The following is a 23,463-nucleotide window of genomic DNA, read 5'->3' on the forward strand; positions in this document are numbered from 1 at the left end:
AGCTTCCCAGCCTGGGACCATCGCTGTTCCCAGCTCTCGGTGTACCTGTCATTTGCAACAATGTTTCACTATGAGTACGTGCAGACAATGTGAGGACTTATTCATGAGCTGGAAAGCCGACTACTCCCACTGTCGCAGATGTCCATTGACCCAAGTGTATCTGCCTGTGTCTTGTAACGAGGGATCCAGACGCCTTCTTTCTCCTGGGCTTGGCATCCTGTCAGGTTCGGCTTGGTCACGTGAGGTGGGACCGTGTTTGAGGCAGAATTCTGCACAATTAATATTGTTTTTTCACTGTGTGCCTGGTTTAATTTGCAGGTGCGACTTTAACGTTGGTGCGCGGCGTGCGAGGTTGCAACATCGTGCCCTTGATGGTCTGCTTTTGGAATGTGGGTTTGCAACATTACGACCTTGGCTGTCTGCTTTCGCCAGGCTCATTCTGCAGGATCAGCAACCTGACTTTTGTTCTTTCAACGTCCATGGGAGCTCTTGCTTGCGGCCTACTTAGGCCTGGTGTATAGGTGGAACCGTTTGGTGCACAGGCGCTTTAGGTTATATTATCATATTGTCTTATGACCAGTATCGTGTCTTTGTTATATTTCTCATTATGGCACCTCGGTTTGGGAGAAGCGTAAGCAAGCTCTTTAGATGAGTTCATGATGCGTCTTGCGTTTCTGCATTTTGAGAACCTATGTGGAAAATAATAAAGATGCACGTCCGTGAGTATGTCTGTCGCCTACGTCATAGCACTGGGTATATTCCTCGTGTAGATTGGTGTGGGAGTGTCCAGTGTGTATATTGGCACAGGTGTGCTGACCGTTGGCTAGGTCGTCATGGCATCTCTAACGACGTGTAGGTTTTAGTCTAGTTGATCCGTGCCGCAGGTATCGGCATGGGCAGGGCGGCCTGCTGGGCAGGCAGATGGACACATCCGTATGTTCCTGTACCAGGGTATTTGGTCGTCTGGTAGATGGGCAAACTCTTCTCGTGGCGGGTGTCTGGGCCGTGATCCTTTAGGCCAGGCGCGAGAGGGGAAGGACGGGAGCCTGTTTTTCCATTCTCCCACTTCAAATATGTTGTATACCTTAACCATATGTTGTGAGCGGACACCCGAGAACATCTTGTAAAACCCAGTGGTGTAGCTGTCCTCGCCTGGTGCCTTGCATCTGGGGAGAGGGGAAATTGCATTCTGGACCTCCACCCTTGGTATTGGGCTCTCTAAGAGCTCTGTCAGCTTTGCACCATGTCAAGCTCCCCGAGGTATGCCTCTGCCTCTTCGGCCGTATCGGAGTATTCCGTCTTGGATAGACCCTGGTAATAGGTCGCAAAACCCTCTATTTCTGCTGGCACGGTCCTGGGGGTCCTCTCCATCCTTCCAGGGTGGCAACCCATCTTTCTGCCCTCTGGGCCGAGATTCTAGCTGCCAGGAGTGCATCTGCTTTTTCCCCCTTCTCATAGTATTTTTGTTTAATGTATTTGAGATGTAGTGTTTCGCCCAGCTTTGGCTCTTTCAGTTCTGCCCTTTTTTCCTGCATGTTATCCAGTTTCACATTTCCTTCCCCTCTGTCCGAATGCATCCTCGCCTCCCCCTCTATCCCTTGGTGGATGCTGTCCTCTCAGAGCTATCGTTCCATCTTTCTTCACGACCCTTCCCTGATTAGGAGACCTCACCATGTGGCCTTTCCCATACTATCTTTATATATGTTTCCCCTGTGTCACTTATCTCAAAGTATTCAGAGATGTCCCTGGTCAGCAAATTTTGGGGGCTTTCCAGAGGAGATTGTTGCATCTCCAACTTTTGTCTGCCCTCAATGTGCAGAGACATCCGGACAATGTTGTGGTCTGTCCACCCGACCGGTCAGTCCAGCACTCTGCCCCCCTGTTCCCCGTTTAGTAACAGATAATCTATCCTGGTGTAGGTTGAGTGTGGGGTGGGGGAATAAGGTATAGCTCTGCTCTCCCAGGTGCTTCACTCTCTACACATCGATCAGGCCCCCTGCGTCTAAGTCTCAGCCCAGGTGTCCCTGTCTCAGTTCCTCTGTGCGATTGTCCCCTTTTCTCATAGATTTTCTATACAAGGTCTCATCCGGACAGGAGTTAAGTCCTCCCTCTCCCCGCAACGATGCACACCTCAGCTTGCAAGGCCTGTATATGATCCTAAAATCGTGGTTGGCTCTAGATGTGGAAGCAACCGTGCTAAGCTTTGTCTCTTGAGCATGCTACTAGTATTCCTAAGTCGCAAGATCACAGGAACTGTAGGGGTTTAGCCAGCACCCAAATTATTGAGATTTTCGCTTTTATTTGTGCTAGTGATGGGTTATTCTACATTCCGTTGGTATGCATCTAGTACATTTGGGGCAATTTGTCCCCTGGCTGTCAGCCGACATGTATTTCTGTATGATCCCAGTTGGCCCTGATCGCGGGTGTGCCGGGACGCCAGCACTGTTCGCGCCCCCTCCAGGTTGCCCTGCACTATGAGCAGCTGACCATCCAGTAATTTGGTCACCTTTAGGGCCTGCATTGCTTGTGCACCACCATCCCAACCCCTCCCTTCTTCACAGCTCCTGAGGCCCAGTGTACCTGTCCTATACCCGCACCCCTCAGTTTCCGCTCCTCTCCCCTCACTTGCTGCGTTTCTTGTAGAAACAGCACATCCAGGGCTACCGCGCGAAATTCCCTTGCTACCAAGGATATTTTTGCAGGCGAGTTCAGGCCTTTCACGTTTCAGGTGTTGATGGCCAGACTCCTCGAGGTGATGCCATGTTGTGTCTACTTCAACTGCAGTGTGAATGGGTACCCCCACCTGTACCTTATCCACTTCTCGATTAGTCATTTTGGGAGGGGTCTGCCGTCTCTTCTCCTTGAGTTGTTAAATTGGAGAGATCCTGATATAACATGATCTTGGGATCCATTAAAATCCAGTTCTCTTCGCCAGAACTTTTGTTTAGTCTCTGTATTGTAGGGACCTGGCCACAATGGATCGTGGGCCCTCACCATATGGCCTGCCTCCTCTATGCAACCTCTCAAATTCTATTGCTTTGCCTGCTTCTGCATTGAAGAGTTGGTCGATGATGGCTTGCACCTTTTCCCGCACCTGTCATGTTTTCACCAGGCGTTTCCCTCTGGCCCAGTATGTGTATTATTACTCCTCTCTGTTTTCTAAGTCATCAATCTTCAGTGTGCCCTCTTCTTCACGCAGCTCTAGTTCTGTCATCCTGGCGTCGAGCTGCATTTCTACCAGATCTACATTGAGCTGGTTGTTCTCCAGGCCTTCTACCTTACTTTCTATAGTGGTCAACCTACCCTTGAGGTCGGCCAGGGAGACGTCACCTCTGAGCATTATGTCCACCAGTATGTGCCCTGAGTCTTCCTTGGTGGAGAAGCGGGACATGTCCACTTATGTGAACATTCTGCCTTCTCGCCCCTTTCCTAATGGGTCCCTCGGCATTGCCGCTTGCCTGTCTGTTTTTCTGTGCCTTGGTTCTGGCGGGTATAGCGTGGTCCTCTTGCGCTGCTCTTGCTCTGTTGGGTTATTATCCTTACACTGCAGATGGGGGGGGGGGTTGTGCTCTTGGTGGTGGTCAGCTTCCGGGGCTGATCTGGTACCACTGTCTGTGGACTACTTGTACTGCGTATTTCACCCAAGTGGAGTCCCCTGCTGTGGTCTGTGAGCCCTCTCTTGATGCTGCTGCTCTCTGGGCCTGCGCCTGGTCTTGGGTAGGGGGGGCTGTACTCTTGTCAGAGTCCGCTCTCATGGACTGGATTAATACCACTGCCTGTGGTTCGCTTCCTTTTGCCCAGCATTGCCTTTCCCCTTGTGGGATCCCCTGCCGTGCCTGCACGTGATCTGGGACCCCTGCACGGGTTGCGCATGCTTATGGGTGGTGGGGGGGTTGTCTCAATGCGCTGCAACGCCCACTCTTTGTGTATCGGGGTCTTCATACAGCAGGGGACTACACTCACTGCTAGCCACCACTTGCGGTGTCCAGTCCTCCTCTCCTTCTTCCAGAGGGGTCTGGTGTCCCACGCTGGCTGCGTCTGCTGGGGTGGGCACTCCAGTGCTCCCACTGCCTTGGCACCGAAGGGCTTCCTTGGTGTGTAGCGGGTCGTAGCCGAGTATCAGTGAGGATTTCAGGCGGTGCGGGGAGCTTGGTCTCCACCTCCTCTTTTGCGCTTCCAGTCATGGGTGTAATTTTAGGGGGGGGCAGGGGTGTTTGTCCCCCCCCCCCCGCCAACTTTCATTTTGGCTGGGGCACTTTTTCTTTAGATGTCATGTCCCCCCCACAACATTTTCTGAAAAGTTACTCCACTGCTTCCAGTGCTCCTACGGTGACCCGCAGGTACTCCAGTTCATGTCATGCCTGGGGCGGCCTCTCCTGCGCTTTTTGTATGAGTGGTATTTCCTCCGCACTTTCCCAAAGGAGTTTGCCCGCGGTATACCAGTTGTACGGGTGTACACCGCTGCTTATGCACCTTTCCCGGGGTAAATTCAGTTGGAAGGCCATTTATTTTTCAGTTTTTTTTTTTTCGGTAAAAGTTCATTCGGGATCTTTTTTTCGCTAACATCACTGTATACTATTGCCTCTCACATGAGCCAGACGCATCTTCGATTTTTATTTGTATTTGGGCAAAAACTGGCTGCTATAAATAGTTGTGCTACGGGCAGACAGAGAAGAAAGTTATTGGCAAGTTCAGTCACAGGAGCGCAATGAAACCTACTTTTCGCGGGCTGGGCTAACTGGTGATGGGAGTGAAAATGGGCGTGGCAACCTTGGAGGCTCTGCCCCCTATGTTCTACCCCAAGGGATGTCTGGCATGGGGCCCAATTATAAATGGTAGAAGCTCAGCATTATACATAGTCGCACACACAATTGCACATTCCCTCACTCATGTAACATACACTCGCTCATTTACATGCACACCCAGCCCCCACACATCTCTCACTCTCTGCACTGCTAGTTTCAGAAATGGCTTTCCTCATGTCTCTGCCTAACAAGCAAGCGTGCCCATCAGTCCCTTCCCCTCAGACTTGAAAGATGTGCTGCATTTGTGCAAATACATTTTTCTGCAAAAACCCAGTAAAAGTTTAGTCGTCGGTTTCAGGAAACGCTTCTTTCCCCTCTAAGAGGAAAGTATGCGCGCCATAGAGCTAATCTGGCGCAGCCCCGCTCCTCCGCTCACATTTGTGGGAGGAGGAGCTGAATCCTGCTTAGCTCAGTGGTTTGCGGGCCTGGTTCAGATCGTAAAATCCATTCACAAACCTATTGGTATTTCTCGACAGTGGCCTATGGGTGTTGGTCACCAATTCTGGTTTACGCTTTTTTGATGTGTGTTAACATTGTATCAATAAACGTGTCCCTAACATTCCGCACTTGTGTGGTTTGTTATTTCTGTACAAAAACAAATGCTTATAACCCGCTTTCAGGGGTCTCAAGCCCCGCGTTGGTCGTGAGACTGAGTAGCGTATTCTTTGCATTTTAGGACGTGCTGTTTTATCACTCCTAGGTATGTATTGGGAAACCATCATTACTATACAAAGTAGTTAAAAAGTTTTCAAACCAAAAATCCGTTTTTGGACTAATTACTATGAATAGAACATATCACAAATCAATTTTTAAAAGAAGTTCAAACCAAGGAATCTACATGTAATAAATGCACAAATCTCATATATCACAGGATCATGTGCCAGAATTGCTTTTATGAACTGTGTAAGTGCAATATGATTAACAGTTCGATTGCTTGTAGTTAAAATAGTCCAAATTTCAGAGGAAGAGCGGTTGCACGATAATTGCAATAAATTGCGAAAATAACGTTCTCGCAAGCTAACAAAAGCAAATTCAACTACTAAATGCATCAGTGTTTCCTCCTGTTTGCTATTTTTACAAAACCGGCAGAAATGTTGATCTTTTGGAATTAATCCACGTCTCGCCAGAATTTGATTAGTTGAATACAAATTTAGACGTAATCTTAACATTTCTTCACAGACAAAATGTGGAGGGCACTTTACAAGATAATAGGCCATTAGTTTGAATTTTGTAGGTGGAAAAAGATTTAGATCATAATCCACATAATTTGTACACATTTCATGTGTTATAGCCCAATCGTGCCAGTAGATTTTTTTTCTTTTTCTTTGCTTTGTCTGGGTTAGTTAGCAACAACTCAATCGAGATGTCGGCATCAACCAACATCTTCTGAATACCCTTAACCCACTCTTTAGGAAAAGCATCATGAGATGAACACATGTACATTGCCAGTGATCTCAGTATATTGATATTGTTAAGACCAAGCAAACATTTACGGTAAAAGTTGCACAACTTCCACACAACCAAAGTAAATAACGAGATTAATCCCAACTCGTACCTCAGAAGACAAATCGGAGTACACAACGGTAAGCAGAAAACTGCTTTCCAAAATTTACCTTCCAGACGATCCCAAAAGGATCAGTGACGAGGTAGGAAAGTTTCTGCTCCGTATGAGAGAATGGGAACGACTTTCTAATTGAAGAAAGTAACTACATGGGTTGATGTACATTTTCCGTATTTATGCAGAATTATTTTTGCTTGCGATGTTAAGGTCATAGTTTTTGTCCTTAATGTGTCTGCGTAGATTTGATTTTTTACAGAGCCTGAGAAAGGAAGACCAAAATATTTATAACAGACAATTTTTAAGGGTGATTTCTGCAGAACCCACTAAAATTAACAAATTTTTTGTTCTTTTTCCTTTGACAAATCACCATCTGCATTTTGCTCACGTTGATTATTATGTTATTCTTATCAACGTATGTAACCAGTTTGTTTAGTAGATCTTGAAGACCTTTGGGAGTCTGTGAAATTAGAACTAAATCATCGGCATAAAGAAGCCATATGATCTTTTGAGCCCCTAGCCTAGGAGCATCAGAAATAGCTTCTTCGAAGGAGATTCCAATATCTAATAAAAAAAGGTTAAATAAAGTCGCTGCTAAGATGCACCCATATACTCTAACAAGATGTGTCCCTGTTGTCGGAAAAACTAAGACCCTACGTTTTGTTTGTAGAAATCCTGCAGCTTGGCCTCTTACTGCTTGCTTAATGTTACCCACTTTAGATGATGCACCTTACCTAAGTAGAAGCGCAAGTCAAATAATGGTTTAGTTCACAAACTACTCGCGCCAAAAAACGCAACTAATTCCAAAAAAGATTGCTCTCTAATCTTCTGCCTTTGATACGGTCAATCATGCCCTCCTTATAAATTGGCTCTGTGATACTCTTGACATCAGACTTGGCTCTGAACTGCCTGACCTTCCTCTCTGACCGATCTCTGGTTCAACTTGGCCTGTTTCTCTCCTCCATCTCGCTCCTCTTCAGGGCTCTATCCTCTCGCCTTGGCTGTTAACATCTACCTTGCTCCTCTAGCCCATTTGATCTCCGCCTTTGGTAAAATTTGAATCCTGGTGTTTGTAACACTACGCCCTCAGTCTTGGTACTCCAGTGTTTCTATGCATCTGTTTTCTCACTTTCACTACTAGGCCGCCTGGTGAGTGTGTGCTGTGCAGCTCCTCTGTCCTTATCTCTCCACCAACCCTATGGCACTCCTCATCTCCCCTATCACCTACCGCCCCCCTCTCTCACGAAGTCTGGAAGTAAAACATTTAAAAAATACATCTTGACCACCAACCCTGATCTACCCATTGCAGACACCTATGTCGGCGCAACTTCCAGACAGATTGTCATTGATATCCTCTTTTCAGTCCCCTTTCCAGATCTTTTGACTCCTCATCTTCTCTACTCGCACATCTTCACCCACTAATGGTGGCAATAGATAGGAAGTACTCTTGGCGGTCTTCACATCTTCCAGGTGGTGTATCATTAATGTCTATCGAAATGACACTATATGGCTCGGTGTCCTCAACCCACCCTCTTCTTCGACCAGTGCTTGCCGTCCCTCATCAACTTCCTTCCTACACATACTACTCCTTCTCCCTCTGTCTGCCACCCCTCCTCCGATTGGTGTAACATGCCCCTGAACACCCTCATCGGAAAACCTTCAAAGGCAGTGACCCGCTGCATCTAGCCACGCTTAAAGCTCGCTCTGCTATCAAACACTCTGCCGACATCTGCCTCCTCCTTGAAGACCTTGACCTCGATATAGTCGCTCTCAGAGATGTGGTTCAAGGGCCCCTCAGTCACTGCTTTTTACTCCCTTCTACCTGATGGCTACAAGATAATCTCCAAGCCCCACCCTAACCATGCGTTGGGGTTTCCCTGACCCTCCATGAGTGAGTCCCTCCTTTCTTCATTCCCACCCAGCCATACACCACCTTCCAGAGCCTAGTCTGCAAGCTGGTCATCTCTCGCACTTCCTCCCTGACCATTGTCACTATCTGGACTGATTTCTCCTCCTCTCTCCTCACATACATCTTGACTCACAGCATCCACTTTCTTCTGTGACCACTGCACCTCGTCCTCTTTCTCCATTCTCTCCTCTGGTCCTACCCACTAGACTGGACACACTCTTGATGGCTTGATCCACACTGATCCTTTGCTCTCCACCCCACTCGCCACTCCACTCTCTTGGTCAGACCACCCTCTCCTCTCACCTGGGTCTTCTCTGCCACCCAACCAGACCTCCCTCAGCTCTGCCAACCTTCTTCAGAGATCCGCCCGATGAAATGGTGTCAGCTGCTGCCTTCACATCCACCTTCACCAACCCCCACTCCAGACTCTACCTCCTGACTCCGCTCTCAGCAATCTCAATGTTGCAATCACTAATGCTCTCAACATTCTTGCCCCAATCATGAGGATCCACCTGAAACATGCCACCAAGCGTAACACCTTGTACCTCTGAACCTTCAGTCCTGAAACGCAAGTGCAGAGCTGCGGAACGGAAGTGGCAGACCTCGGGCTCACCCTCTGACAAACTGGCCTGTCGCTTTCTCCAAATACAATACAGACTTTCCATCGCTCCAAGGAAAGGGCACACATCCATGCGTGCATCACTGGTGCTTCCAACAACACGGCTACTCTTCAAAATCTGCAAGGAACTAGCCAACTCTTCAGCAGTCTCAACCTCGCCTCTTCCATCTCAGACCCTCTGAAATGCATTGGCCACTTGCTTCGCTACAAAAACTCAGGACATCTGAGCGCACTCCTTCTCCCCCCCACCCAGGTCCTCCCTCTCCCTCCTATCACATCCAACGAGGTCACTAGAGTTGTCGGCTCTATGAAAGTCTCCTCCAAACGGGTCTCCCCCTGTTCTTCCAGAACTATTAAGGACAATATCGGCTCCCTTGCACTTGCCGATTTCTGCAATCTCTCTCTTGCTACTGGGTCTTTTCTCCTCCTCAAGCACTCTTGTGCGCCCCTCCTGAAAAAACCTTCTGCTAACCCCTCTTGTCCGGCTAACTACCACCCCATCTCTATCACCCACTTCCTTGGGGAAACTTTTGGAGATGCTGGTCTACACCCATCGCATACTGAAGGCGTGCCCTTAAATGCCCACACCAGAGAAATACAACCCGCTAGGAAAAAAAGGCCAAGAGATTCTTGCAATGATAACAAGTTTTAATTACAAAAAATAGGTGTGCCAGCAAAGAACTCAGCTGCCCAGGAACGTTCTGAATAAAAAGGGTGCAAGCAAAAGCCTAAAGGGTTACTCAGCGTTATCATATACAGTAAAAACTGCGCAGCCGGTTGGTGCAACCCTACACATTGGCAGCCCCTGCCCTGTCCATCCGTCTTCATCACGTGGGGTCAGCTGGGCTCATCGTCTCGAGGGAACCAAGGTCGAAAAGACAATTGGCTACATTGGCCTAGCAGTGCTACTCTATCATTACACAGGGCACCTGCCATGATCATAGTCTGGTACAGTGGGGAGTCTCAAGGAGTCTAAAGGTCAAGCTGACCCACACACATTTCACTCCTCCCATTTCCGTCTTCCAACGCTCCCACCCTCGCTTTTGAACTATAATGTAACCCCCCCTGTCCCTCACATTACAAATCATGTCATTATAAAGTAAAGACTGGGTGACCATTCTCTTTAGATCTTTTATGGTTAGCTTGTTTATGGTCGGGGACCTGGGGTCGGCTGGTATCTCTGAATTCAGGGGTCTTGGGACTCAGAGTTGTAGGGGGCTATAACTTGTAGTTGGGTGGGGGACGGTGAGAGGCTTGCTCTAGCCTGTTTGTGATAACTGCATTGTCAGCACGGGTCTCTCTCACATCAGCGCTTGGCCTATTCAGATTTCTTCATCAGGTTTGCATCCTGGATCTAATGCGCTGCCATGCAGGCCCCATGCTTCTGCCATGGGTCCAAAAGGGCGTCTGTTTATATGCGTGCACTGCATACACATCTAAAATTCGCTTAATATTATGACCGTGCATGGTCCCTTAGTACGCCCCTGGCACATTGCAGGTTTCTAAATGGGACTCGTCTCACCCTAAGGCGCCTATGTCTTTATTTGTAAATTTACAAAGCGATCCTCGTACCCAAAGGCTTACGGGCGCTAACTCGGACAGAACAAGCACAACAGAAACGGGCCTGGAGAGTAAATTACTCTATAGTGATCAATAGAATAGCTTTTTAACTGGGACTAGAAGAAAACAGTCTTCAATTTCTAACCTCAGTTGAGGCTATGGTTCTCAATGCCGGCATTGGTGCATTCCAAGCTAGCGGTGCTACGATGTAAGTTGTGTACTTTATTGGTGTTGCAAAGAGTGTTGTTGAGGAGGTTTGTTGTGTTATCTGATCTGAGACCATGTGCTAGGCTTCCATTAAGTAGGATGGCATTTGGCCCACAAGGCATTTGTGGGTTATGAAGAATAGCCTAAAATGCACCTTGGCCTGTATAGGGAGCCGGTGAAGACTCCTTGCTTCTGACACATGGTCTCTCCTATGAAGACATTAGGGGGATGGGAAGAGGTCATCCCTTCCCAACAATACTGAACTTGTTAGTTGCCGACACAACCATCAATCTGGATTCCGGGCATCCAGAGGCACGGAAACTGATCTTCTGAACACCTGTGAAGAACTGCTCGCATCTGTTGATTCTAACTCTCCAGCTGTACTTGATCTCGCCTCTGCCTTTGATATAGTCCACCATTCCACCCTCATAAAATGGCTCCACGATACCCTAGGTATTTCTGAGCGGGCACTGGACTGGTTGACCCCCTTCCTCACTTACTGTCCCTCCAAGTTATCCTGGGCACCTTCTCTCCCACAACTTTCACCACATGTGGTGTTGCCCAGGGCTCCAACCTCTCTCCCTGGCTCTTTACCATCCATCTTGCTCCATCTGCACACCCAATTTCCTCTTTCTCCCCTTACTTCCAGTGTTCTGATGCACACAACTCTTCTTCAAACTTCCCTCTGATCCTTGCCTTACTTCCTCATCATTCCCAGCTGCTTTTCTACCATCCAGTCCTAGTGTGCCTCAAATGTTCTCTGCCTCAACGCTAGCAAGACTGAGATCCTTCCCATTGGGACTCCCGCTCCCACTTTCTTCCCTTCACTCTGGCCTCCCTCAATGGGCTCTCCCCTTCTCCTTCATCCAAAGCTAGAAACCTTGAGTCATTTCGACTCCTCTCTCCTTCCTCCCTCACATCCAAGGCCTTGCCAAGAAGTCCCACTTTCAACTCATCTTCTCAAAGGAATCCTTCCTTTCCTCACTTTTCCCCAGAAGCTTAACTTCTCCAGAGCTGTGGTTCTCCCAAGGCTGGACTACTGCAACAGCCTCTCCCCCGACCTTCCTAACTCCTCCCCTTGGCACCTTCAATTAATCCAGAATAGGACTGCAAAGACCTTGGCCTCGCGCCCAGGGACCGCATCTCTACAGCCTTAAAATCTTTCCACTGGCTTCCGGGTGCTGCAAGGATTTCGAGACCCTCTGCATCATCCCAAAGGCTTTCTGGGGCCTGTGATCCCACTACATCTAACTCTCTCCCTAAATACCCCCCTGCTAGAATCTTCCAGTCTTCTAGCACCAACTCTCTGCAGATAAGACGCTTTTCCAAGCAGAGAGTGCGGGGTAGATCACTCTTCCTCTGCAGGTGCCTCCTTCTGGAATGAACTCCCTGCCCCTCTCAGACGTGAGCTGGATCTCTGGAAGTTTCTCAAGACCCTCCTTCCCTCTCCCCCTGCCCTGACAATGCCAATGTCTTGACTGGCTGATTCTTACAGGGCACTAGGTCCTCCTGGACCAGTCTACCCCGCACCTGGTCTCCCCTAACCCCCCCACAACCTGCACTTGCCCTCTGGGCTACCTCACCCAGCACTAGCCTGCACCCCCTGAGTCCTTTGAGCCCCTTTCCTTGCACTTAGCATGTGGACCTTCTTCCCCTGCACTCTTCTTTCCCCTGGCCCTGTCCACCTGGCCTCCACTAGCACTCGCTTAACCCACGGGCCCCTCCGCCCTGTTCTGCACTCTGCCCCACTCCCACACTTCTCGTTACTGCTCTTGCACAATTCCGAATATCACAAGGCCTAGTAGGACCATTTTTGTTTTCGTCAACCCCCTTGTCTTGGTGCGCAGTAAAACACATTGCGTATAAGCGCAACTGCAAAATAAATACAAGTTTTTAAAAAGGTCCTCAACACTACCCCAAAATGTACCAGGAAATTGATCACCGTGTATTTCAAAATGGATTCAAAACACATGCCACCCACTCAAAATAATCCTATTGCATAGTGGGTAATGGAAGACCGACATTAAACAAATTGCCCCACTCTGCTTTTCATCCAGTCCTTGCTCACTGAGGTGAATACCATCTTGCATGTTGGGGTATTCTAACAACCCTACAAACATCCTCTTTATTTTCCACTCCCAATGACAGAATGAGATTCTCTTTTTCCTTCACCTCTGAAATGTGGCCTCCGAAGCATTGGGTATTGCCAAAGTTGATCGGAAAAATTTGAATGAATGGTAGATTCGGTCACTACCATTAGTTCCCATGTTTTTCAAACAATTTGGCTACGTAAATAATGAACATGAAGAATGGGGGTGTCCCTCGCTCCCCATGTTCCCTATCTTCAGCCTGGGGGGTTGCAGGGGTGTCCCCTGCATCCTAACATTGGAGGCTGGGTGTACAAAATTGCTTGGGCCCCAGTTTTTAATGAATGGTCAAAACGAGGGCACATACGGTTTCACTGCGTGCAGTCCACCTGAAAAAAAAAAAAAAAGTTTGCAGGCAGAAAACTCAGATCTGAGCATTCCACTATATTCAACCCCAAGGTCTTGTCTGGCTTGGCTGTTGGTCAGGTGGGAATAAGTAATGCGAATGTGACAGATTGACAACTGAAACGATGTGAAAGCCCTAGACTTTTAAATGTTTTTATTTATTTTTATATGACCCTCAATAAAAGGATGCAGGTAATTCTGTTTCTGAAAGGGGGTAGTCTGCTAATCAGCTGATATATTCATAAATCTCAATGCCAAAACATAGTGCGTCCATGTACCTTTGCTGTATCAGTCTCCTGACCACTGCAGAACCTGCTCTTCAATGGAACGGGGCAGGTTCAAAGGTCACATGTGCATTCCTGACAGCTGCTGTGACCCAAAGTTACTGAGCCAGAGATGGCATTTTAGCACCCTCCTCATCTAAATAATTTCTGCCTTCTCGGTTTGGGGACCGGTTATCACCATGAATGAGCAATATCTGGTTACGGTATGGAGATTGATTAGAGCACACTATTAGACAATCCTAACATTGTCAATTCTGTGAGCCCAGGTCAGTGATGTCAATGTGTTGTAGATTCATGATTTCCCTGGCTTTCTCCAATGCTCCAAGTGAGTAAATGGCCAGGATTCTGTCTTCAGTTGATTTCCCTGGAGGAAGGATAACTGTTCCTCCTCAGGCCCCAGGAGCTCTCATCAGGTGATCTTCTGGGAAACTTGCTTCAAAGAGGCGCTCTCATAACAAATACTACCCTTGGTGGCGTGGCCTGGCAGGCGGCTGATGGGAGTCTTAGACCTGTGAGCTCCTCAGCCCTGCTGTTGTATATGCAGCTTCATAGCATCGTCCTATCAATCTGTGCCCTAAAAGCAGCAGGACCCGTGCCAGTGGACCAATGTGCGGGCTTGGTGTGACTTTGACGGTGTATGAATGCTGGAGTTTTTGGTGTTCCCTGCCGGAGCGTGCTGGCTCTGAAAAGATGGCGGCGTCCCTCTGCCTGCCTGCCTGCAAAAAGGGCGAGTGACGGAGAAGGAGCACTGGCCCGAATGACATATGCCTGCAATCCAAGGCATCGTTGTAGGAGCCAGACTGATGTGGGAGCCAGTCGGCTCAGACATGCCTTCTTTGAGGACTGGATGGGTTGCGGGTGGCCCTCTTAGTGTGACGGTGGTGGATGCAGCGGGAACAGCTGCAGAGGGGAGGAGGTGCTACATTGCATGACTGACCTGCAAGCTTTGGTCTGAGAGGGGCAGCAGTCCTTATCCCGAAACCATGGGGGTGAGGTGTGGCTATGGCTGGACTCCGGCCCCGCTTTCCCCCAGAGTTGCAGATAGTTGCAGAGCAGTAAGCCCGCTTGACTGTTACTGTAGCCTTTGCCTGCTTGGTGGCAGGGCTGTCGGCACCGCTTCTTTACAGGGTGCTGCGGCAAGTTTAAATATATCCAGCAGACTGCTTTTCTTATGCCTGTGCTGCAGACCTGCTTTTAATTGCCGGCAAGTTTTCTGCAATTTGTCTGGGAGGGTGAACCCTTGGAACAGCCTTCTTTATGCCTCCTATTTCACGCTTTGCTACTGCTGTTTCTGTGCAGCCACCTACTCCAGTTCCTATATGGATTTTGCTTCTAGTTAATTATGCTCTCTATCCCCAGTCGGTAGTGTATTCTTGCGCTTCAGCAATTTTTGATCTCGAGCCGATTTTTTTATTTATTTATTTTTTTTCAGTCGGATGTAATATAAAATTTCAGGGTGAAAGGAGTTTTCAGAGTGCCCTTGACAGTAGCCCTAACGCTGTTCCCTCCAGTGGCTTCTGGCTTGTATTCATTGTGTGGTGAGCAGGTCTTTATCAAGCAAGTGGTAGAGGTGGCGTGCAGAGCTCATCTGAAAATGAAATCTAGCAAATCCAAGTCGTTCGCCTCGATTTGCACAGTCACCTACGCCAGCCACATCTGGAGCAGGGGGTATGGAATCGCCTTCTGTGTGACATTGTGCAGCTCTTGCAATCCATTCAAAAGGAGATGGCATCCACCCTGCAAGAACTGAAAGGATCATTCCAGGAGTTGTCCAATAATGTCCAACGGGTGGAGCATCGCTTGAGTGATCTCGAGACAGCCTTCTTTGATCAAACTAACTCCCAGCACTAGCTGGAGCAGCGAGTGACGGGGCTGGCGAGGCATAGATGAGCGGCTGGAGGATACAGAGAATCGTTCCCAAAGAAATCTCCAGATACCCGGGGTCCCGCAGGAAATCCTGGACCGATATCTGCAGATGTACGTGCGTGACCTTTCTCCACATTTTACGGGAAGATGAACAAACTGACTGGATCTCACTCATAGTTTATTCGAACTTCCAGCAGTGCCAGAATCTCCTTCCAGATCTCAAATCTATTTTTTCAAACCAAGGTGCTCGTCTTTCAAAAAGCCAAGGCACAGCGTAGCATCACATTGAAGGGTGCCAATCTGCAAATATTTCGAGATCTGGCGCAGGAGACGATCCAGAGGCTCTGACAGATAAACCCACGTACTCATTGGGTGCTACAGAAAGACATTCAATAATGATGGGTTTACCCTTTTTGCATTTTGTTTAACTATGAAGGAATCCTGCAGAATTCCGGAATCAATTCCCTGGCTGCTGCATTGAAGACACTGAAGATCCCTTCTGCAAAGCTGCAACTCTCACAGGGCACCGAATACATTGTCCCCTGTACTGAGTGGTCCATTGCATGTTCTAGAAAGGGCAGACGCAGGGATTGCAGGAGGCCCTCTATGGATAGGTGCGAAATAAGTGGGGACCGACAGGATTGTGTGTGACGACTTGCATTACCTCTAATCTTCCCTCGGCTCTTTTGGGGTTCCCGGTTGGAGGCTGTTCTATTGTTATATCATCTTTGTTGATTTATGATCATTCATGAAGCTGCCTGCCTAATATATTTGCGTTCATGTGTATATGGGCAGGGCAGCAGGAGTATGCACCCCTTTTGGGTTCATTGGTGACCCGATGTATGTCCCAGAGGGGATAAAGTTTCTGTTTTTGGTTTTGGTGTCTTTTTTTGATCTGATCACTGCAGTACTGGGGTTTGTTCTGTGGCCTATTTTTGGTCAGGTGGCCCTTTTTACTGACAACCTGTGTTGAAATGCAAAAGGGATTGCCACAATGCGGAATTACTTGATAAATGGTAGCTCTTAAAGTGATCTCACTAAATGTGCTGGGGCTTAACTCCTGTAGAAAGAGGAAGTGCATGTTGGCCACAAGAAAGTCGATGCTCTTTTTCAGGAGACGCATTTACTGAGGCAGACTGGTCTTGGCTTGGTTCCCTCGCCAGTATTTTGCGTCACCTCCGACCAAGCGAGCAGGTGCCTCTATTTTATTTGCTCATTCTCTGAATTTTACAGTGGTGAGGTCTCTTAAAGATCCTGCAGGGCGATATTTGGGATTGCATGTTCCGGTTGGGGATGTGGGCTTTTTCAGTTTTATGGTCCTAATCCATCACAGGATGCATTTTGTTGCTCAAACGCCCCCGCACATCACCCAATTTCAAGTGGGTGAACTTGTTGTGGGAGGGGTTTTTAGTGTGGTGCTTGATGGTAGACTGGACAGGTCTGGGTTGACGGGGGGGGGGGATAGATGCTGCTAGGTCAAACACTTGGGCAGGTTGATGACCTGCTGTTGGTGAACATCTGGATGTTGCATCATCAACACCCCAAGAAAAGGACTATGCCGATTTTTGCCGTGTGCGTCATAGCCTTTCTCGGCTACACTTTTCCTGATGGCCTGCTTCCGGATCCTGAAAGTGGTCGATACTGCCATTGGTTTGGTTGTAGTCTGACCATTCTCCGGTGGTTCTCCAGCTGGTTATACTAGAGCCGGTGGCCAGAAAGGTGTCTATGGAAGGTGAATGACTCGTTGTTGGCTGATGTGGCCTATTGAGCTGGCATTTTTGAGTGAATACTTGTATTTCGAGAAAAAACTTACTGAAATATTTCCAATCACAACCGTTTGGGATACACTGAACCCCACGTTACACAGAGAATTTAGTAGTTTGGTCTCTGATAGGAAACGGCTCCTGGTGTCCAAGCGGGAGTGAATGGAGTGGTGTTAATTGGAGCTGGAAACATTGTATAAAAGGGATGGGGCTCGCTTCACGTAGCTAAGGCTATGCTTAAGGCTCTATGGGCATCGGATATTTCCCACAAGCTGCTTCAGACCAAACTATTTTATTTTAGCACCTCTAAAGGCCTCAGTCTCCTGGCGTACAAATTAAAGGCCCAAAGGGCTAGAAATACTATTGCTAAATTGAAAGACACTTAAGGGCAGATTGGGGCTGAGGAGGACTCTAAAATGCGCATCCTGGTGGAATATTATTAGTCTCTTTTTGGCACTGGTATATGGGACGAGGAGGCCCAGGAACTGTTAATTGGGGGAAGCACGGTTGCCTTCCATATTGGCCCAAGACTGACAGGCATTAGAGAATCTGATCACGTTGGAAGAGGTGACCCATGTAATACAGTCCCTCCCTAACAATCGGGCCCCTACAAGAAGTTTGCAGAACATCTCGGTCCCTAGTTAGTCTCACTTTTCAATAGCTTTGCTGATACAGCGGCCTCTGCACCCACTACTAGTCAATCCTTGCTTTCACTTATAGGCAAACCAGATCAGGATCCCATCCTTAGCAGCTGTCCTTCCAGGTATAGTTCAGATGGACCAAACCGGTTTTGTCCCGGGGCATCAAACTTTTTAGCACGTTAGAGTGGCATCTAGCCGACTTTCTCTGAGCCGTTGGCTTTGACTAGGGTGACTCGCCAGAGGTGTCGGTTATTAATGGAGCCCTTGGCGAGTAAGGTTAGGGCGTCGGATAACATTTGTGGTATCACTATAGCTGGTCATCGGCAAAAGGTTGCGCTTTACGCGAATAACCTTTTTCTATATGCATCATCCCCTGACTACTTTACCTCATACAGTTTCCACTGGGTTTCTGGTTTTAAGATTAATTATCCTAAACATCTTGGTTGATCCTGCAATCAAACAAGATCTTCAGAGGTTTGATTTCCAATGGACCAAAACCTCCCTTAGTTTGGGGGTACAGATAACGCTTCATATCTCATGTGCAGAACATTCCTGGTATTGTCTCCTCTGTCAAGGCTGACCTTCTGTGATGGGCGCGGACTGATATTTCATGGTTGGAGCGAGTTGCAGCCACCACTACCTCACCTGCTATGTCTTTCAGGTGCTCCTGGTCTGGATTCCCAAGCTAACCTCAATTTTTTGTTCTTTGGGCTCGGAAATCTGAGTGTCTCCCGCTGTACTTCATTTATGGATTTATAATGCGCCGGAATCTGCAGGCATCGGGGTGTACAAAAACACAACACCAGTGGATAATAAAGCTACAGGACAAAGAGCTGAGCAGTAGACTGGAAGGCAGTGTGACTGGGAGGCTGTGGGATTACTTGAAGAGTACATTCTTGAGTGATCTTCTGAAGGCTTTGATGTTGGTTTCTTGTCATAGGGGCAAAGTAGTCCATGTTTTGGCTGAGCATACAGCAAAGAATTTGCCCCAAACCTCCAGTCTATTTGAAGGGTGCACAGTACACCCGCATCAGGTTGCATGATTGCAGTGATCTGGTTGACCCATGGAGGGTCACTAAGAATTTCATATAGATGGGGAGGTGTGGGGTGCCTTCCCATAAAGACACTTGGGCAAAGTGGCTGCCTTAAATTGTAGTCGGGCCTTTACAGGGAGCCAGTACAGTGTCTGTAGAATGAAATATGACTTCTTCTTGGGACCTTTTTGATGATGCTGACGGCATTGGTCTGAACAATTAGGAGCTTCTGCACGCTCCTTTTGCCCGTGCCAATGAGGAGGGCATTGCAATAGTCAATATTTGACAAGATGCCATATTGCTTTGGTGGTACTATTGCCATCGGTGAGGTAGGGACAAATATTTTTTTAGAAGTTTTAAAGTAGTAGGTCGCAGTTTTTTAGAACCGGATTGCCATGTGTTTTTGCACTCCGAGAGGAAATGAAGTTTATGCCGAGAGTTTTTTTTTTTGTCTAGAACAAGGATAATGCATTCATGGACTGGGAAGGATTGGTAGTTGAAATTTAATTTTGATCTTGCCAGCGAGAAGTCTGAAAATCCTACCTCCATTGAGGCACATCCAATTTTCACTGACTGATCCATGATTCAATCGGGGCATAAGTGTATTCTAGCTAGGGGGCGTAGCTAAGTGGCCATGGGCTAGGACGTAGACTCCACGAGCTCCCGTGATCCGACTTCGATCCTGGCCACAATAAGTCGAAATATTAAGCTTCAAGTGAAATTGTAACCATGGCTCTATGAACCTGCTGGGTGAAAGCTGCTGAAAACTGACTCCTGCCGGCAGTTCTACGCGTGTAATCGGGGGGGGTGAGGGAGGGTTTGCCCAGACAATGAAGGATTGTAAGATGGCGCTGGCAAGGAGCCAAAATGAGATGGGAGGAATGCAGAGGTGCTCCTGCGAACAGCAAAGTAAAGTGGATGCAGGAACAGTGAGAGCAGCTGTGTGCGCACTGGAGTGGGGACGACAGCGGACACATTGCCACAACCCGCAAATGTTAGTGAGAAAAGAGTTGATGCATAGCAGCTGATACATATGCGGGAGATACAGTAGCCCGCTGGACAAATGCGTGAAACAAGGAAAGCAGCAGAGGCCGGGAGGCACTCGGAACACAGCAAGGCAAGAGACTCCTGATCGGTACTTTCTTGTCGAGCAGCCCAGTGACCCGTACTGGGAGACCTCCAACTTAGCCCGCAGAGGCTGAAACGGCAGAACACAGAACGGCATCTAGCTTACTCAAGAACAAAGCACCCAGGTGGGGCCAGAAGCAGATCAACATACCCCACGCTAGTTCGCAGCGAATATACTGATGAGCGCACACAAGCCGGACTACACATACAGCCTCTGGGCTGGGGCACACTACGTTGGATTAATGCTGGATTAATGCCATAAAGAGGCATGAATGCGCGGCTGGGAACCAGGGGCATTGTAATAGTAAGAAGCGCTGCTCCGGCATGACGGAGGATGCCATGGTGAAACGATTAAACGTGTGTGTGACTCGGAAGCCCATTGGAGATAGGTAAGCGCATGGGGGATCTAATGAAAGCCTGAGTGCACATGGAGTAAGAAGATGTGACAGGGTTTTTGTAATAAGACTTATATATCGACTGCCCTGGTGCTGTGAATATAAGGAATCTCCACCCGTGGCAGGGCGTGGATTGTAACACAAGATGGTGCCAGCCAATAATAGTACAAAAGATTCTTAGGGTTCCGAGGGCAGTGCTGCCAGCCCATACCGAAGCATTTCAACAAAGAGCAGTTGAGACAAAAGAGCCCCAGGAAGTGAAATAAGGCTCATCAGTAAAACTTGAAGGAGGCACTGCACGTATGGTGCGCTGCAGAGAGCGGAGTGAAGCGGAGTTAGGGCGACGCTCTGCCCCCCCCCCTCCTTAGATACATGCATACGGCCCAAATAAGTAAGAGCGCCACACCGGAGCCCGCCTGACATACCAGGCGCTGGACGGAGGAAAACCTCTCATTCACCACAGACCTGCAAGCAACTATTGAACAGCCCGCAGGGGCACATGACTGCCTGCAAACGCGAACAAGACAGGAGCCGGATGCCCATAACAGAGCAGCAGATGATGAACTGAGGGCCAACCCACTAAGTGAATGCTCTGCAACTGCACAGGCAAAGGGGCCCAGAGGAAAGGCCACATAGACGCCACTGAATAAAGGGCTACACCGCACCCAGACGGGACCACAATCCCTGGGTGCGCCAACGGGGTTCTGCACTAGTGCCAGTGCACAATTACGTGGGCGGATACAATCCACTTCAGGCACATACGCAGCAGCATAAGGAAACCCCCAATTTAGCCCACCTGGGTCCCGTTGCCAACCGGGGACCAACTCGACAGAAGCCAAAGACCAAACGCTGTGGGGCTTGTCCACACAAGCCCAGAAACATTAAGATGGCCAATAAACTGCCTGAAACAAAGGGCAAACAACCCACGCTTGATGAATATACCAGAACCCTGACGGTGGCAGAGGGGGCCAGGAGCAAGGATAGAACACCCACCGTGGGCACAGATGCCATGAGAAAAGACCAGGAGATCCTTGCAGCAATCGCAGATCTGAAAGTGGCTTGGGAAACAAAATTGGAATCGGCCATGGTCGCACTGAAGGCGGCACTGGAGCTCAAAGTTGGGGCAGTGCAGGAGGAGGTGAATCTCCTCTGGCAAGATGTCAGAGCGCTAGCAGAATGTACAGGCGACTTGGAGAAAGAAGTGGCCTCGAATACAGCTGCATGTGCAGCCCACAAATCTGAGCTCCAAGCCCTAGAACAAGGCGTGGGCAACCTGGAAAGTAGGGCTGAGGAGGCAGAGGGACGCGCCCGGAGGAACAATATACATATCGTGGGATTGCCTGAAGGAGCCGAAGGACTCCACCCCACGGAGTACATCGAATCAATGCTGCTGCAAGAGATAACCGGAGGAGTTCTGACCCAGGGGTTTGCAGTGGAACGAGTGCACAGGGCCCTGACGCGGAAGCCACCACCGGGAGCCCCCTACTAGGCCGGTAATTGCCAAGATCCTGAACTATCGAGACCAGGAAAAAATCCTAGAGCATTTCCGGAAGGGAGGAACGATACAAAGGGCGTCGGCATACCTAGGTTACACCCTGTAGGTACAACGCTGACGCATGAACTTTGGTGCAGTGAAGAGAAGATTGCGAGAAGCAGGCTACAAGTACATGCTGATCTACCCTGCAAAACTGAAAGTGTTCCACAAAAACAGAACGCTGTTTTTCGATACCCCGGAGGATGCGACAGAATGGCTGGATACGCAGCGCTGTTCCAAGGAATCGGGTATCCAGAAGGAAGATGGCGCAGATGAGTAGCATGGAGACTGCGGTACCTAGGGTGTTGCAGTTTCAGACACTGGGACTAGAATATAGGACCGGATACAGTCTGTCCAAATAGAACAACCAGGGCTGTATACATATGATCCTTGAGCACGGGAACTGAGGCTCCTACTCCTTACGGAACCAGCCCTCACACCCCCACGAACAGACCAGTTAGGTTACCGGTAGACCGGTGACACCCTGCTGGGTTCCTGATCTTGGCATCCCGAAGCAGGACCAAACGCAGGGGAGCCTGAGATCCAGGGATGGAGCTGGGCAGGGGACGGGTAGGGAGGGGGGAGGGAAGGGGTTGTGTGCAGTGTATTCTAGTTGAGGAAGGAGGGGGGGGGTTAGTTGGGTAGTTTATGTTGGAAGGGGGAGGGATACGAGCCCAATTTCATGTCAAACTAGACTGGAGAGGAAACTCGGGAGAGGAGGAGGAGGGACAAACCACGCATGGCAATGGGTAGCCTTAGAATTGCAACCTGAAACGTGAGAGGCCTCAACAGTTATCTGAAGAGGAATAAAGTAATGATGTACTTGAGAAGGCTGAAAGTTGACATAGCATTATTACAGGAAACCCACCTTACTAAGGAGAAACTGGAGGTGGTTAAGAGAAAGTGGAGAGGGACCACCACAGGAGCTACATACTCTGCTTATGCAAGGGGGTGGTCACCTGGGTGGCACCTCATGTACCATTTCAGTTGCTTCAGTAGACGCAGATGGTAGAATGATAGTGGTGCGGGGGATGCTTGAAAACGGGGAAGTGAGAATTAAAAACTCATACGCCCCAACCAAGACACGGCTGGCTATTTTAGGGCCCTATACAGTAAAATTAGCCCCCTACTGGGTGGTGCGATTATATGGGGAGGGGATTTTAACTGTACATTACTCCCCAAAATGGATAGGTTAGACAGTAGACTAGATGGACCCAACCCGGCTGCAAGAGCATTACAGGCCCTGCTGAGAGACTTTGGACTAGAAGATATCTGGAGACAGCTACACCCGGAAGACTGGCAGTACTCGCATTATGCAGCCCCACACATCCTGCACACGAGACTGGATTATGTTTGTTGCCTCCGAGTTGGTAGGAGAAATGATGGGCTCGGAATAGAAGGCCAGAGTACTTTCGGACCACTCCCCCTGGTCTTGGAGTGGAGGCACCAGCCACCTAGAGCGAGAATCCCGACATGGAAGTCAGATGGAACCTTATGGGAGGCTTTCAAAGTGGTAGTACGGGGTGCAGCCATATCCAAATCCAGAGGGCTCCAAGGGGGCATAGAGCGGGAGCTACAGGAGACAGAGAAGGAGCTGGAAGAAATAATGCAGAGGGGGAGCACCTCGCAGGAGGATGCCGAACGGGCAAAGCTGTTACAACAAACTAG

The 23,463-nt window shown here is 48.8% G+C and overlaps 1 protein-coding gene across 1 annotated transcript in view; it reads left to right on the forward strand.

The window, feature by feature from the left end:
* GDF1 (growth differentiation factor 1) overlaps positions 1-23,463 on the forward strand; it is a 95,627-nt gene that overhangs the window by 12,531 nt on the left and 59,633 nt on the right. The window lies entirely within an intron of this gene.

This window comes from Ambystoma mexicanum, chromosome 1p (assembly GCF_040938575.1).
Source record: "Ambystoma mexicanum isolate Mex_15411 chromosome 1p, UKY_AmexF1_1, whole genome shotgun sequence".
Classification (NCBI taxonomy): Eukaryota; Metazoa; Chordata; class Amphibia; order Caudata; family Ambystomatidae; genus Ambystoma; species Ambystoma mexicanum.